This window comes from Rhinolophus hipposideros, assembly GCF_964194185.1.
Source record: "Rhinolophus hipposideros genome assembly, chromosome: 3".
NCBI lineage: Eukaryota > Metazoa > Chordata > Mammalia > Chiroptera > Rhinolophidae > Rhinolophus > Rhinolophus hipposideros.
In genome coordinates, this window is record NC_138049.1 from 39,839,964 (window position 1) to 39,859,056 (window position 19,093).

The 19,093-nt window shown below is 38.3% G+C and overlaps 1 protein-coding gene across 4 annotated transcripts in view; it reads right to left on the reverse strand.

Annotated features, from left to right (window-relative positions):
- The window catches only part of SLC35F1 (solute carrier family 35 member F1), a 385,011-nt gene that overhangs the window by 4,131 nt on the left and 361,787 nt on the right, over positions 1–19,093 (reverse strand). The gene's annotated exons all lie outside the window — the stretch shown is intronic.

The window sequence follows — 19,093 nt, forward strand, 5'->3', positions numbered from 1 at the left end:
TCTGTATATACAGCATACTCCTTTCTAAACTACTTGCTTAACAATTCATAGAGTTTTATAAGAAAAAAAGAAAATATTGGTTTATACAAATACCCAAGAATTTACATATATTTTTGAAAAATTACAAATTCTGTATCTTGAGTAGTTATACTGGAAGTACATAGTTATTTGAGTAGTTACTGGGGGAAAGTGAGGTAACCCGATGTATTGCCTTTTCTGTTATTTCGTTATTTCATCCATTCATTCATTCAATTCATTCATTCATTCCATTCAACAAATAGTTTCTTCTATGACTTCTCTATATCAAACATTGAACTTTGTACTGGGAAAAAGAAATGAAAACATGGTCCTTACCATCAAGGACTTAATAGGCTCAGTGAAGAAGCAGGGGGACAAACAAATACAAAGTACTATAGCACGTTAAACCTCATTTTAGTAAATTGCTCTTGTTCCTGTCTTGACCACATCCTGTATCATGGGGAAAAAAGGATCAATTTGATTTTCCTATTTTATTTTATGCTCATAAAAAGAACTAAAACCTGGTAAAAAGACAAAAGTTAATTGGAAGCTGGAAGAAAGGAGAACAGGAAAGGTATCCAGAAAATCTATAAAATAAGATGTAAAGCTACAATAAAGAGTGAAAAGATGGCTAAAATAGGAAAGACAGTCTTGAAAATGGCACATAGAAAAGATAGTTGTCATGCAGAGTGTCATGTGAGGTCTCTGCTCCCGCTCCCCACATAAGAAGGTAGGACATGGTGAGGCCAAAAGGGAACACCCACGGAGCCATAGGTAGGGGAGTCATACCACTATATTCTCCTTAGAGGCTGGTTAGAGACACAGGAAGCAGGAGCCGCAGGATCCGCAACCTGCAAACCACAATCCGCAATCCGCAATCCACAATCCGCGCTTGCTAGCTGAGAGCCTGGAAACTGCTCTCTGGGACTCTGTCCCTACCATAGTCTTTTAGCGTAAATTCCTGCCATGGTGGTGGGTGTTTTCCTTTCTCCCTTCCTTCCTATTTTCCCTCCTTCTTCCCCCCCTTCTTTTTATTTGATTTTATGTATATATTAGCAGCAACAAGGTAGCTAAGACTAAAGATCATTTTCTGATTTTCTTTCTAGAAAGAAAACCACATGATAATACTTCCTCAGATGGATTTATACCTTAGACTCAGCTTGTAACAGCTCTACTTAATTAATTTGAAATGATTAATTCAGCTTTTCCCAATGAACTTAAATGTGCTTTACTTTTTGATTCATGAATTTCTGTGTAAAATAAAATGATAGGAAAAGAAGACCACTAACTCAGTATTGTTGTATAAACTGGATTCAAATCCCAGCTCTACTACTTTCCAGTTATCATTATGGTCAAGTTTCTTAACCTTTCCAGGCCCAAGTTTCCTTATCAGCAAAGTGGGGATAATAAGTGTACCTACTATATAGAGTGGCTCTAAAAATTAAATTAAATAAAGCATGTAAAGCATTCAATCCGTACTGGCTTCATTGTTATTATTATTGGTATTGCTTTGTTGTTATTTTTTATAGCACCCTCTTATAACCCTTATATAATCATTGATTAAATTGCCTTTTTCTCTTAGTCCCTTAACTTGGGACTGTGTCTTTCTTGACCAAGGTCAAACACAGAGCCTGGCATAGTACAGGCATCTACTACAGGTTACTTGCTATTGGTTATTTTGAATGGATGAATGAATTTAATTATGGAGACGTTTCAGACTAAAGAAAGAAAAAAGTAAAAATCGGCCTGTACCAATGTTGTATTTCAATTTTTGAAACTTTAAACTTAATAATCCAATGTCATTTTTCATATGTAAAATATTAAACAAAAACTCGTTGACAGGGAAGTCATAGTGCTGATTCCTAATCACTGACTCCAAAAGTCATCTTCCAACCTGGAGTCAGTCAAAGGAGAGTGATAAGGATGATGAATGGGGAGGGACACTACAAAAGGCAAGAGTCTGGATAGAAGACTGAGAGCTGTTGATAGTGGATTGGAATATGAGGTTCCCTAAACTTGGATTTGGTATTTGAAATAATGTAGCAGTAGGAACAGGAAAAATGTTGGTACAAGTTATCCCGTGAAAAGGATTTGAATTCCTCTCAATTTCTGATTTTGGCTCCCATATTCTGACTTGATCAGTATGACATATATTTTCATATTCATTTTTCTAAAGCTAATGCCTTTGCCATTGTAAGAAACAATACCTGAATTATCCCTTTTTTGGACATGGGACCATCATCTTGAATGATAAATGCAATACAAAGCATTTTCCAGGAACATAGCTGTAGAATGATAACACATTCAGCTGTACTCTAATTCCATTTAATTCGAACAAAATTCACTCTAAAATTGTTCAAAATATAGATAGCATGGAAATTTATATGGCAGAGACAGCTTGGAAGTCACCCAAGAAATTTTATTAATAGACAGTAGACAAAGTTTTTATTTAACAAACAAGTCCAAAAATGGAGAAGTAAGGCAAGCTTTATGATTAATCTGGATAAATACTGAATGTTAGAAATAATGACAGAAAGCTTTGATTTTTTTTTTTTTAAAGTGTGAGAAAAAGTTTATTTTTACTCTTTAGAGATTTATAGAAAAAATAATGAGGGTCATAGGATGATCCTCAGGTCTGGATTCTGCACTTATCCCAATAGAGCATTCATTTAAAGAACCAATCAATTCAACAAAAATTCTGTATATTTCCAGCTGCTTCGCTTGTGATCTGCAAAGAAATATTCATTTGTATTTCCCTAAGCAAAGAAAACAGGAACTGCTCTGGAGCACTGAAGGGGACGGAAAGTCATCTCCGAGTTACGGATGAGGCAATTTTTAGGTAGAGGCTTCCTATCTCCATTTACGAACATGGGCTGTTGTCTAAATGTACTTTGTGGTCCTCTCCCAGCCAACTGGAGCCGGTCAGGAGATGCTGTCGGTTCTGTGCTGCACACACACTTCTGCCTGCATTTATCCGACTTGTAGCTTTGAGAAGCTGAGAAGGGATGCACTTTGAATTAACACTACCACACTGCACACACTGTTTACTTTGCTGCTGCCTTTTGCCACCTTGACAGGTCTCTTAGCTAACAAGGATCAGGAAGCACTCGTGACACAGAAGGAGAATAGTTGTGTGTTACTTGGAGCAATCTATCTGGGACACAAGCCATTGTCCAGAGGGCGTGGCTTGGAAGACGGATGATAAGGCTGTCCAAAGCTCTTTAACGTCCAGCTCGGGATTAAACCTAGCTCTTAGCCAGCTGGCATTTCAATATGATTACTAGTTAGCTAACGGGACATTCAGTACATCAATTAAGGACAGACCAAATTTTCATTTTAGCTTTGATATTAAACATCCAAGTTGAGTTTTAATAAACTAATGACTTTAATGAGCCTAAGTTTATACAAATAGAAAGCTGCATGGTTTGAAAGCCGTTTCAAAGTACATTTGTATCAAGTAAATATGTGACGAAGAGAGTAATTTTCTAGGGCAGCTTTCTTTTCCTACCTTGAAGAAGAAGATAGCAGGGGAGAGCAGGGGTGAACTAGGGGAACGCTCAAGAGGTGTAAGATGAAGGATAAAGTGACTGAGTTTAAGCTCTACTTTGAATATATGTACCAACCACTTTGAGACAGTAAGCCTGCTTTGTCCTTCTTTCCTGGAGAGTGCACTTTAAAAGGGTCCCTTTATGGTGTATGTCTCTGCGTAATACAGCTTTTATAATGTGCCTGATGTTGGACTCTGGTTATTTTTGCTCAGTGATTTCACGGGTTTATTAGAGACCAGAACTAATTGTGATTTAATAGATAATGTAAAGTTAAAAGATTCTTTTAGCTCTTAAGGAGAGATATACCACAATTCTATCTCAAAAGAAAACAAAAAGCAACCCCAAAACACCCTACAATGATTCAATGGAAAAAAGAAACTGTCACTTGTGAAGTAGAGGAAAGACCTGGAAAAGAGTAGTTGGTAGCGTTTCTTAGGAAAGTTAGGTACAGGGCAATGAGACTTGGTGTTATCTGAGAAAAAAGGAGAGAGATTTACATTTAGATTTAGATCTAATTTAGATCCAACTTGGAGAGTGAAGGAAGCTCAGAGAAAATACAGTTGGGAAGAGAAGAAAATAAGCTCAAATTAGAAACAAAAAGAGGTAAAGAAAATTTCTCAATAGCTAGGAGGAAAGGGGATTGCAGAACTGGATAAACAAAAAACAATGATTCTATCTAAATTAAGCAAGAATATATTCTCTCTGTTTCTTTTTTGTGTACACCACACATACACACACACGCATACATGCACATACATGCACACACTCGCATACACGCACACATGTGCGTACACACACACACACACACTCACACACACACACACACAGCTGTGGGCTGCTCTTGCTGACCTGACAGGATCTGCCTTCTGAATTTTTTTTTGGAAAAGTTGAGGAACCTGAGAGAACTTTCCCCAAAGACTCCTCACGTATGACACATAAGCAAAGGACAACACTTTCAAGCACTTAAGTGTTCCTAAGCTCTATGATGAGGGGAGGAAAGACATACCAGATATTTCAGACCATAGCTCAAGGATGACATTACTGCGAAAACTCCAAAAGACGGGCTGTCTTGCCCAAACAAGAGGCGTCTATTGGATGTGAGCCTGCTATTGAAAGAGGCATGCCGTTTGGAAACAGGATAATGGTGAGAGTCGAAACTTGGTTCTGAACTGCATAAGGAAGCTACTCAGAAATGAATTTGAGGATATTTCTAAGTGTCCTTGGACATTGCTTGAATGTGGAAGTCATTCCCAGGGGTATGTGGCACAGGCTGGTAAATATGAGGGTTCAAGAGCTTCTAGGAAGAATTTCCATGTAGAGAGATGGGCCTGGCAATTTCAGCAGGCAAGTTATACCTGGGAAAAATTAGGAAAATTAGACTTTTAATTAAGTTTGTGAAAAGTGTCCTGGATACTCTGCAATGTAAAAAAAAAAAAAAAAAAGAATCCTTTTGTCTGTACTTCCATGCTCTGTGATATAAAATGCACATATAAAGATAAATCAACTGGCACACCTAACCATGATTTCTAGAACAAGAAGGAATAAATAATCCCAATCCTGTTTCTAAAAGAACCAGATTACACAATTTGGAGATTCTAGGTACTAGGGTACTTTAAAGACCTATCAGTGATGAAGTAAAATGACTCTTAAAAGAGAGAATCATAATTCAATATAATGCTGCCATGTTTTTAAGTCCAAGTTCGATGGGCTGATATAAGTGGATTTGGGGGAGCCCAAGTTCTCTTGAGTCCCTACTTTATTTGTCGATTGAAGGGTCGACCCTTGGGGCAACAATCTCAGCCACTCTATTGAATATCCTGGGGTGTGAAGGAGAGGACAGCTCAGCAATGACAACACATCGCTGGGCAGCCAAGTGTGTCTCAAAGGGTTGAGGACCACACCTTGAGCCGGGGAGTGGAATGGTGGGAGCAGAACCAGAGGAAGCTGTTCCTTGCTGGGCAGGCTGTAAGCTGGGGCCTGGATGGGATCTTGTGACGAAAGGCTCTGCCTGGTCCTGATCTATGGCCGTTGCGTCTGAGCCAGTTGCTATTCAGGGCCGGGAGACTAGACAGACCTGGCTCCGCAGAAATGCCAACATAAACGAGTTGATGCTTGACCTCTGAATTTTGGCTCTGCACTAAACTAACAAAATCATTTTTATTATTAAAAATGGCAGAAGTTCTGCTTCTGAGTTTACTGAACTAGAAATAAATTGCCTGGAGAAACCAGAGCTTTTTCAAATTCTTTGGACTTGCCTTATTATTGCTCTTTAGCCTCCTCTTACCTCCTCTTATTTCTCCTCTTCCCTCTCTTCTTCGTTTTTTGTTTTTTAAGGAAAAAAACCCAGCTAAATCCCTATGGTTAAATAAATATTGCAATATTTCTTTCTTTTAGGCCACAACATAGAAAATACCAAATGTGGGCATGGGATATACTCTACTGACAAACAGCAAAATTGGTTGTGTTTAGAGATCTAGAATACTTAACCTCACCCCTCACCTCCCATTCTTTCTCCAACTGGGAGAGAGGAAATAACCACAAAATCATCTAATCAACACAGAAAATAAATCAGTGAGTGCCCCAGTCACAATGCCAATTGTCTGTCCATATCAGAAAACCAAGACATGGCTAAGATTTAAATACCTGGGAAACAGTTTATCCTCTAAACATCACGTTGTTAAGGAGACAAGCAGAAACCAGGGCCCCTGCCTCTCTATGTTGTGACACTGTCACCCAGGGACAGGCCGTGCTTGCCCACTGCAATCCCAGTTTGGTTTCCGCAGCCCCGTGCTTGGTTTGCAAAACCAGTTCATCTGGCAGTAAAATTTATGCAGTCAGTCACATCTAAGGCCAACAAGGGTTCTTGTACAGACAAATATCTTCCCCTGCGGGTGATTTCACACAGGAGTACAGCAAAAGAGGGACCTAAAAATGGATTTCTGCCATTACCTTTGATATGGCAAACAGACATATTTTCACTTGGTTTGATGAATTGATAGAAATCTTGTTCACGCAGATTTCTTTCTCTGCAGTCCAGCAAAAGAAGATCATAATAGCCAAACCAGAAGTGGAATAAAAGGGGACTACTCTGTGGGAGTGTTTAATTATAGGCCCAGTTACAACAAAGGCTGTTTGATGGCTCATTTGTGTCACCTTTCCATGTATCATTCTTATCAGTGTCACATTTGTGTGCAAGGTACACTGAGCAGTGGCCTTCACTCCCACATTTGGACTCTTGCAACACAAAGACATCTATGTTCTCTATAAGAGACAACACAGAGGTGCACACTGGGCTGCAGTGATTTTGCAGGAGACTGAATTTTAAGCTAGTGAAAGACAATTTATAGAAGCAGGAGTGCTGCTGCTCCATACATCTCAAAGAATCCCTGGTCCATTACGATGGAAGCAAGAGGTGGAAATGGAAGTGGCCCTGCTCACCATTGTTCCCCATGATCCACTAGTAACATATTGCTTGCTGTCACTGCAAGCTTATGCTCTGCTGACCTAAACGTCTGAGTCCCAAAGGGAGGCATGTTCCCACCAGGAGACACAATGACTCCATGGGACTGAAAGTTAAGACTCTGCCACCCAGACACTTTGGGCTCCTCATGCTTCTCAATCAACAGGGAAAAACGGGAGTTCTTGTTACTGTGCTGGCTGGGGAGGCTGATCTTGGTTACCAAGGGGAAGTTGGGCTGCTGTATCACAACGGAGATAGAGGTGTGTGTCTGGAATACAGGAGACCCGTTAGGTATCTCTTAGTATTACCATGCCCTGTGAACAAGTCAATGGAAAACTTCAACACCACAATTCAGGCAGGATGAATGATGGCCCAGACCCTTCAGGAACGAAGGTTAGATCACCCCACCAGGTACAGAACCACGACCCACTGAGGTACTTGCTGAGGACAGATGGAATACGGAAGGGGTAGTGGAAGGAGGTAGTTATAAATACCAGCTAAATCACATGACCAGTTATAGACAGGAGGACTATAATTATCATGAGTATTTACTCCTTATTTTGGTATGAATATGTTTGTGTGTATATGAAATATCTTTGTTTTCTCTCTTCTCTTATTCGCTTATCATGTAAGATGTATTGACTTTACCTGATAGTAGTTAAGTATTGTTGACTGTACATCATAGTATTTAAGTAATAAGGTGTCAAGGAGAAGTGGGAACGTCTCCCAAGGTGTTTGCATCCTTTTTTGGGGCAAATGTGTGTTTTCAGTTGTGTGCCGGACAGCTGTATCATGTCAGGCAAAAGTATGACCTTGTTATTGTTACTTTGAGATTATGTATGATGTAGGGAGATATGTCCATGGGTGCCAAGCTGACAGGACATAGACTTGTGGTAGTTAATTTTATCCGTCAACTTGGTTAGGCCACAGTACCTAGATATTTGGTCAAACACCAGTCTAGATGTTGCTGTGAAGGTATTTTTCAGATGAGATTAACTTTAAATCGGTAGACCTTGATTAAGGCAGGTTACTCCCCATAAAGTAGATGAACCTCATCCAATCCATTGAAGGCCTTAAGAGAAAAAGACTGAGGTCCCTGAGCAAGAAAGAATTCTGCCTTTGGACTTAGCTGCCACACCAACGCTCTCCCCTGGGTCTCCAGCCTGCCAGCCTGCCAGACTGCCGTGCAGATTTAGAACTTGCCAGCCTCTACAGTACTGTGAGCCAATTCCTCAAAGTAAATCTATATGTCTTTCTCTCTATATAGCTATACAGGAACACACACACACACACACACACACACACACACACACACACACATGCATGTTCACACAGCCTATTGGCTATGTTTCTCTGGAGAACCCTGACTAATAGAATTGATAACACTAAAATCTGTTATACTAAAGGTCTTGAGGCTAATTAAAGTTTCTTAACTATTTCTCTCTGCGGTGAGTTTTAGAAATGAGGTGCTCAATAATATTTTCCAGGGAGTATCAAGTTTTGGTTCACAGTATGAGCTCTAGAGCTCTAGAGTCAATTGTGGGGTCTGCTTCTGTTTGCCACTTCCTTGTTCTGTGATCCCGCACAAGATCCTCACCACTCCACGCTTCTAGTCACTCATGAGGTAACTAAGAAGAAGAATAGCGCTTGGCACATAGCAAATGTTCAATGACTATCAGCTATTGTTATCTTCATATTACAAAGAGTAAATGCTAAAGCAAAGATATAAAAACTTTCCTCCACAGCCCTTTCTGAATCATTCCTGAATCAAGTGGAACTGCAAATGCATTTATAAAATTGGCTATTAAAAAGAAGAGCACAACAATCAATCCATCTATAATGGCAGGTTTTTTTTGTCAGTGCAAATAATAAACCCCTGGTTTATAGGCTCAGCATTTGGACTTATTTATGCTGCATTTTCTTACAATGATGCATAATTATAGAAGTCACAGGAATCCTCATAAATTCCTATTCTGCTTTACCTTGTTTATTAATTTTGAGCAACTACTCTCCATTGGCACAAATCACATTGGAACATCCCTGAGTTTAGCAAATCATTTTGCTTCCTTGGAATAGTTGGCTGAAAACATGCCCCCCCCGCCCCCACTGTTATATCCAGAACCTAAAACCTGGAACCTTTGCATGTTAGTTACCCTATTTGGAAAAAAGGTCTTTGCAGATGTTAATAAGTAAAGGATCTTAAGATAATAGATTTTCCTGGGTGCTATGGAGTGATTTGTGCTCCTCCCCTGCAAATTTGTATGTTGAAGTCATGACCCCCAATGTAGCTATATTTAGAGATGGGGCTGATATGGAAGAAATCTAAATTAAGGTTAAATGAGGTCATAAAGGTGGACTCATGTTCTTATAAGGAGAGACACCAGAGAGCACTCTCTCCCATCTCCCCTCCCCACCCACAGTACGCACGGAAAAAAGGCCATGTGAGGACATGGTGAGAAGGCAGCTGTGTGAATGCCAGGAAGAGAAGCCTCACCAGAAACTGCACCCTGCTGGACCTTGACCTGGGACTCCAGCCTCCAGATGCGTAAGACATACATTTCTGTTGTTTAAGCCACCCACCCAACCAGCAGTATTTTGTTATGGTAGCTTGAGCAGACTAATGTACCTGAGTCATTTAGGCGAACATACAATCATATGTATCTTACAAGAGGGAGGCAGAGGGAAATTTTGGACACAAAGAAGCAGGGGATGTGAAGATGGAGCAGAGAGAGATTTGAAGATGCTGGCTTACAAGACTGAAGGGACATAGCCACAAGCCAAGGAATGCTGGCCGCCACAGAAGCTGGAAGAGGAAAGGAACAGATTCTTCCCTAGGGTCTCTGGACGGGTCACAGCTTGGCTACACCTTAATTTCAGCCTGGTGAAACTGAGTTCAGAGTTCTGGCCTCCAGAACTGTGAAAGAATACATTTCCCTTGTTTTAAGCTACCAATTTTATGGGAATCTGATAACAGCCATATGACATGAATAAGATCAGTAATTAATTATTCATTCAATAAGTGAGCTAAGAGCTTAATTATCACCTCACCATCCATACATTCAAGAAATATTTGTGGAGTTTCTACTATGTGTCACATGCTGGGAATATGGTGATAAGTACAACAGATACAACTCCATTCCTTGTTTCCAGTCTGTTGTGGGAGACAAACTAAAAACAAGTTGAAGGAATGAATCTGTAATATGATTTTGGGAAATACTATGAAGGAAACAGACAGGTGACAGGATGATGTGAGAGTTTGGTAAGAAGTACTTAAATAGTCAGGGAAGTCTTCTATAAAGATGAGGCATTGAAGTTGAGACCTGAAGAATCAGAAGGAGTGGCCATGGGAGGAGCAGGGGAAAGAGCAGTCCAGTCAGAGCCCATCAAGATTCCAAGAAGGAAAGGACACAGCTAAGTTCTAGGACTGGAAGGACAGCCAATGTCACCAATGCCTAATACTTAATAGTAATTCACAGCTGAGTGTTTACTCTGTACTACTATTTGACACTGTTTGATAGGATTTACATTATTCACCTTCTTAATAACTCATGAGTAGGCTATAGTTATTGCTCCCCCTACACACACACATGCCTTCTAAGAGGAAGACACTGAAGCACAGTGTGGTGGGTAAGAGTCGGAGGTTGGAGCCGTAGGAGCATAGACACTTAGGAATAGTGGTTAGGCCCTTAGAGGTCATCAGGGCATTTAAATTCTGCTCAAAATGCAATGAAAAAGAAGTATTAAAGGCTGTTCAGCAGAAAAGAGTATAATCTGATTTGTGTTTTAAAAGGATCACCCTGCCTGCTTGTGGGTGTTTAATTGTGGAGAGGAATAAGTGGAAACAGGAAGACCAAGAGTCTAAATGAGAGATGGTGGTTGTTTGGACTAAGACGATGGCAGCAGAAGCAGAAGAGAATCCATTTTGGAGGAGGATCAATAGAATTTGCTGATGGATTAGATGTGGGGAATGAAGGAGAGAATTTAAGACTGAGTATTACTGAAGCTTAATGTTCTGAGAGTACGTGATTCTTTTGTAAGCATTTCTCATGGTGCATTTCTTTTGTCCCATTTTCACATATCATCTCTTTAACTAGATTTACACTTAATACCTACAGTACCACCATAAACTGTGTGTTGTCGTAGGTATAATTCCTGCCAACATTTAATCTCTAAACGTCTCCCATTTCTCATTGGTCTCCTTTCTTGCAACCTGAGAAGTGTTCTAATAAGAGAACCATGTTTAGTAAAGTACAATTAATAACAATTCTTCATTAAATATAATAATCTTAGATCGAGAACAAAGCCACTGTCTACTTCCTTGTAAGCATTTTCTTGTACAGAGAGTCCCCGACCTATGATGGTTTGACTTACAACTTTTCAACTTTATCATGGTGCAAAAGCTATAGACATTCAGTAGAAACTGTACTTTGAATTTTGACCTTTTCGTGGGCTAGTGATATGTGGTACAACACTCTTATGATGCTGGGCAGTGGCAGCGGGCAGCAGTTCCCAGTCAGGCACGCGATCACGAGGGTAAACATTGGCTACCCTACAGTGTTTTCATTATGTTGGATGATTTTGCCCAACTGTAGGCTAATATAAGTATTCTGAGCATGTTTAGGGTAGGCTAGGCTAAGCTATGATGTTTCGTAGGGTAGGTGTATTAAATGCATTTTTGACTTAACGATATTTTCAATTTATGATCAGTTTATTAGGATATAATTCTATCATAAGCATCTGTATGTCACCTCATTTCATTTTCAAAACACTGACCCCTCATAAAAGTAGGAAATATCATGATGAACATCTCAGAGCTGAAGAAGTGGGAGGTGTGGAGGTTTAGTAGAGCTCTTAGGCACGGTCTTATAATGACAGCTGACACAATGGCCAGAGGCCTTGACAAGCCACCCAATTCTCTTCCCATCTCCTAATTGCTTGGTTAACTGCATTGCAATATAATTCTTTTTTGTTTTTTCCATTCCCTATGTTCAAGCTTCTAAGGGCAATCCATATCTCTGTTGCACAGGGGAAGGACTCAACTTAAATTCAACATATCTTGGAACAACCTTAATGGATTATTGATGAACTTGGAAGCTGTTCTTTCTCAATTCATAGAAATGAATGATCATCAAGAAATATTATCATGGCTGCAGGATGGGGAAATCCCTTGACAACATGAAAAATGAGTTCTCTTGCAACCATATTAGAATTCTTTATTTCCTTCTCTTACATTGACCTGGTGGTGGCAGGAGAGACAGAAAAATGAAATAAATTTACAAGTATTTTATTTCAAAGAATATCATGATGTGGCAGGTGTCAAGGAAAAAAAATCATATTATAGTTTTAAAGGTTAATCAATTTTTAAAAATAAGTTTGGTACATGATAAATAGCTGCCATCTTCACTTATAGAGTACTCAACCCTCTTTTTAATTCCAGAATATCACTGAGGAGTGTTAGCGTTGGGCCCAGAATATTTAGTTATTCCATAATAAATTCTTATAACATTATTACATTTTCACAGTGTATAATCTTTGAAATTCATGGAGTGGTATAAAACATGTGAAAAACATTCAACAACAGTGTTGGTTTCTTTTTCCCCTTTTAAATTAAATTTTGTACCTATTATAAAAATAAAATCAAATTACTTAAGTCTTAAGACTTTAAAACAATGTGAACTTTGGATTATGTTACTATTATATAAACATATTTTTAAAAATCAAAATCTGGAGGTGTCTCCTAAATTTGACACCCATGCACTAATATAGCCATTACCAACTACATGTCTCTCTCTTTATAACCACCTATGTGTCCACCATTCCTATGAATGGTGAAATAACACCAAGCCATAGAGAAAGTTGTCACTTGGAAAGGATCTTCTTTACTTTCAAATTAGCCAGTGTGTATGATGGCTTTTTTTCTCTGGACACATGTGATTCTGTAAAAGTTCATTTGATAATATACTTGCTATTATCTGATATTCTTATTTCTTGTGGGGCACACTATTCATATAAAATCAGTTTACAATGTGCTCCCTGTCTCCAAATACCTTTGCTTCATCCTTCTCTGCAAGGAATGGCTTTAATATCCCTTCCCTATCACATCTTAGTTCAGGGCTACTGGTTTACATTAACATCCCACTCATTCCTTTATGTAAAATGAAAACAATAAACCAATAAACTGAAGATATTTCACTGTATTGTGTGCATGCCACAGATATCCTTATAACAACACTAACAAATACGCCCTTAGGTGCCACCAAGACCTCAAATAAGAGGCATATACCCCACTTATTCTATAACTGGTAGAAATTATTACAACTAGCTTTGAAAACAAGTGAGCACACTTGAAGTGCAAAGAAGTTAGTAACGTTTTGTATATAGCTTTTAACAGCTTGATTTTTTTTGGTACTATTTCAATTATAGTTGACATTTAATATTGTTTTATATTAGTTTCAGGTGTACTTTGTAGTGGTTAGACATTTATATAATTTATGAAGTGATCCCCCTGATTAGTCTAGAACCCACTATGCATAGTTATTACAATATTATTGACTAAATTTCCTATGCTGTACTTTACATCCCCATGCCTATTTTGTAACTACCGTGTTTCTCTGAAAATAAGACCTAGCCAGACCATCAATTCTAATGCGTCTTTTGGAGCAAAAATTAATATAAGACCCAGTCTTATATTATATTACATTATATTATTGTTATATTATATTATAAAGACCCAGTCTTATATTATATAATATTATATTAAAATAAGACCGGGTCTTATACTAATTTTTGCTCCAAAAGATGCATTAGATCTAATGGTCCTGCTAGGTCTTATTTTTGGGGAAACATGGCACCAATTTGTATTTCTTAGTCCCTTCACCTTTTTCACCCAAACCCAACCCTCCTCTCATCTGGTAACCATCAGTTTGTTCTTTGTATCTATGAGTCTGTTCCTGTTTTGTTTTGGGTTTTATTGTTTGCTTATTTTGTTCTTTAAATTCCACATAAGTGAAATCATATTGTATGTCTTTCTCTGTCTGACTTATTTCACTTAGCATAATACCCTCTAGTTTCATCCATGTTGTCACAAATGGTAAGATTTCATTTTTTATGGCCAAGTAATATTCTGTTGTATATATGTACTACATTTTCTTTATCCATTCATCTATTAATGGGTACTTAGGTTGCTTCAATATCTTGGCTATTATAAATAGCACTGCAGTGAACATAGGGGTGCATATATCTTTCCATTTCTCTGAAGAGGACATACAGATGGTCAATAGGCATATGTAAAAATGCTCAACATCACTAATCATCAGAGAAATTCAAATTAAAACCACAATGAGATATCACCTCACACCGGTCAAAATGGTTATCATCAATAAATCGAAAAACAACGAGTTGGCAGATGTGGAGAAAAGGGATCCCTCATACACTGCTGGTAGGATTGCAAATTGGTGCAGCCACCATGGAAAACAGCATGGAGGTTCCTCAGAAAATTAAAAATAAAATTACCATATGACCCAGCAATTCCACTTCTGGGTATTTATCTGAATATATTCAAAACACTAATTCAACAGCTTTGTTAATGACAGACTTTGCAGAAGAAAAATGGTTGTGTCCTAGTGCTGAAGATGACGGAAATGTTTGCAAGGACAATTTTAATCTACATCACGGGTCAGTAAACTAACAAATCTAGCAGCTGTCTGGTTTTATGAATAAAGTTTTATTGGAAAAGCCATACCCATGGCAGAGTTGAGTACTTGTGAAAGAGACTGAATTGCAGAACCTAAAATATTTATAATCTGGTGTTTTACAGAACAGTTAGCTGACCCTTCTGATTGTAGACACATCAACAAATACAGATATACTTACACAAACAGAGTATGTGAAAATGACTCATTTCACAATTTACTGTTGGATGATTTATAAATAATAAATCTAAATATTAGATATTATTTTTATATAAATAGAATGAATTTCTCAGCAAATTTTCCACCCTTGATGTGAGTCCCGTTCTTCCATTCCCCTGTGACACTCTATATAGTTATTATGGCATGGAACTAGTTTTCTAATCTCCATGTAGCCGTGAGATGTTCCCTAAACAGTCACTCAGTTCAAGAAATGAATCAAAATAGAGACTAGCTATTGTGGGATCTAAATTTTTCACTTTTCAGCTGGTTTCATTAACTTGAAATGTAAAGAGTCCACATCAATCAACATTTCTTTGCTTCTTATGTGAAAATTGCCAGATAATGTTCAGCCTAGAAAATTGAAGTTTAACCTTAAATGTTTCTTGTAGAAATAAGCCTTTCAACAAAATAAATAATCAATGAACACTTACTGTGCCAGGCAGGATACTAGACTCTAGGGGTCCAGCAGAGAAGGAGACAAGAATGGCCCCTGTCATCCAGAGCTTAGTTCTTACATAAAGTCATTCCTTTCATTTAAAGGTGGGACTGGTTAGTAGACAAAGGAAACATCGGTACAATCCATAACTGCTGGGACCTCCCCTGAGCAACGGGGAACTGGTTCACTCCTAAACGTAAATGCTTGGTTCCATGGAATATCAAAGAAGTAAATGGGTGTGAAACTGGTAAGCAAAATTTAAATCCAAGTTAGGCTGAATTCAGTAAATTTGAGGCCCCACAGAATCGTTTACAAGGTATTTATTTAAAAAAATAAAACCACATCTCAAAATATATTTAAATGAGAAAAAAACTAGGTATATATGACTAAGTTACTTGAGCTTAGCAAGGTAATGAGTAAAGAGTTTTAGTTACACAAAAATAATGAGAAAACCAGACATATAGATACATTTTAGTTGCTTTTTTTGTTCATGTTTCTCAATTAAAACTGAGAATAAATGGTTTAGAACCTTCTAATCAGTGTCTGGTTGCAATTTTGTCCCATTTTTCAATGGCAGAGATTCATATTTAGACTTCCTTTTTATTTGAGGGGATTGCTAGGTATTTTTGAACTGAAAATTACTTCATTGTTTTATGATTATGAAAATGACAAATGTTTGTATACTGTTTTCACAGCACATAATTTAAGCAATTCTTACAAGTGTGAGGAACATGAAATATAAGCACTCAAAATTCCACCATCCTTAATAATGGCATTATTTATTGAGGGTTCACTGTGCCAGATGCTGCCGTTAGTGATTTGCCTGTACTATTTCATTTCTATACGGGAACCTTGATGCTACTGGTTATATAGCACCCATTAATATGACCTCAATTTTGCTGATCGGGAAATAAGGGTTGAGAGGAGTTAAGTAACTTTTGTACAAGGCTGTATAACTGATAGCATCAGGAGTTTCTATATAGAATTCAGGGGTAAACCTGGAGAGAAACATGGATTTTTATTTTCACTGACCTCTAACTGACATTTGGCAACTCTTCATTATAAATGAAAGCAATGAGCTAGCTACATTAGTATTAGCAGTGCCTTAGATGTTTAAGCTAATAGAAATCACATGTTTTCGTGTCACGTTGCAATTGCTGCAGATCTCTTCAATATTGCTCACACTCGTCACTCCTTTGAAATGACAGTAGTTATTAGATGTGCTTCCAGATCTTATGATTTGTGATTTGATATATTACTATATCATCACATTTTAAAATATTTTGATAACTTTATTTTAATATAATCAGCCTGTTTTGTAATGCTATGTTTTTCATTTTAGACATTTAAAACCATTGTGAAAGGGCTCTCTAGGCCTCATCAGACTGCCAGAGGGACTCAGGACACAAAAAAGTTAAGGACCTCTTGGGAGGAAATGAGCTGAAATTCACACCCAGAGCGTGGGCTCAGTCTTACAACAATTCTGCCATTCTGTCTGCCTTTGGACTCATGTTAACATTTTGGTGAACATACTTTCAGATCTGTCTCCAGTTTGAAGAGAATTAATTAAGTGGTAATTAACTCAGGGAAATATCAAGAAAATATTCTCAAAAACAGCAAACCTTTCCACTTCCTCATATTCTCAACGAGGTGGGTGGGCATTGGGACTTGCCGTTTCTGGGGCTCTGAAGGTGAATTGGGGGAAAAGTTCAAGGCTACCAAGGAATTGTACCCGGGTAGTGGGACAGGTCACATACCAAGCTTACCTACAAGTCATTCTTAAACAAAAAGAACCCAGAGGTAGAACATTTGTGGGCTCCTTTTTGGGGAAAAAAACCCAAACATCAATATTTCTGTGAGCCTGGGTCATATATACACACACACACACACACACACACACACACATATATGTATATATATATATATACCATACATATATATACATATATATACCATATATACATATATATGTATATATGTGTATATATATATATATATATATATATATATATATATATAGAGAGAGAGAGAGAGAGAGAGAGAGAGAGAGAGAGAGAGAGAGACAGCCGAGAAGAGAAAATATAACCTAGGAAAGTTATCCTTTGAATACAAATATGAGAAATGCTTTCAGGGAAACAAAGACTTGAGAATTACAGCCCTTCTGCACACATCCTGAAGACCTACTACTAGCCTAATGGGCACCTTTGTGTGATTATAAAGTCTCCTCTTACTCAAGGCACTGACTACCATCTGCTGGAAAACATGCCCTAAAAGTGGACAGGTGGCACTGTGGAAAGCCTGTACAAGCACACATAGCAGCCTTGGTTCCGACAACACCAATGGTGATATAACCCACCTAATTAAGAGATAAATCAAGGTATTCATAAAAGAAGAACCTGCGACTCAGAGACTGGTGGTTCAGCAAATGCAGTAAGTATGGAAATATGGCTTACATACCATAGGGATTATATTGAGCTAAATTAACTATTAATATAATTGACAATATAAAAATAGTACAACAGAAGTCAGGAAATGCGGGACAGTATTATCTTTCATAGAAGGGAGTCAAGAAAAACTCTCAAAACTAATTTTAAATATAAAGTTACAAAAAGTCTCCCATCCACGGTAGCCCCTGGAGATATGCAGAATGAGTGATGGCTGTGCTTCAACCTTTAAAGTTTGAGCCAAACTTTGCTCTTTATCTTAGCAAACTGATGTTCTGATTTCTGTGAGCCTGGGTCATTAATTTTCTGGTCCATGGGAGATGGAACCATTCAGACCAGCTGACGAAATTAGGTATCTGAGTGTGCTGGACAGGGCCAGACGGTTCACCCGGGTGACAAACACATCCCATGCACTCTAGGAGACAACTAGCTGTTTTTTCCTGGCCACACTCCAGTCCAACCACAAGCCTTTCCATTTGAAAGTTCTGCAACACCTCTCTCTACCTTATTCCGTTGTCCCCTACAGTTTGTCCTGATGATGTAAGTTCAAAATATCTGTGATGTAGATGGAGTTTAAGAATAGATGCACATAGAAAGAATTTTGACTTCTGGCTATAATTCTAGACCTGCCTCATAATTTATCCCCAACTTCTCCAAAATTTCTGATAAACAGAAATTGCTAATGTGGCAGAGACTGGCTGTTCACTAAATTTATTTTCTTTTTTTCTTGTACAAACAGCTTGACTATATTTCCCAGCTTCCCTTCAGTTATGTGTGGCCATGTGACTGAGTTCTGGCCAGTACAATGGGGAGGATGCTATGTAGACCACTTTAGATACAGCCATAAAAGTCTCCAGGCTGTCCCACAGAGAGTTTTGAGAGAACTGCAAGGGCCTAGGCCAGAGACTGACAAACTTTTTCTTAAAAAGGCCAAAAAATAAATATTTTAGGCTTGTGGGTCACACAGTCTGTGTCACAATTATTCAATGCAGTCATTGTGGGGCAAAAGCAGCCATAGATAATATATAAAGAAATGGGCATGGCTGTGCTCCCAGAAAACTATATTTACAAAAACATTGGGTGGCTCACAGTTCAGAGTTTGTTTATCCCTGCCCTGGAGTATGTCAGAGCTACAAGATGGAAGGAGTGCCAGTTCCTGAGTAGAACCTGCATGGAAGCAGCCTCTTTCACCTGCAGAAGATAGCAACACTTACCCTCACTAATTCAGCAATACAGAAACCTCAAAAGACACTGTACTGCATTTCCAGGCAGAGGGA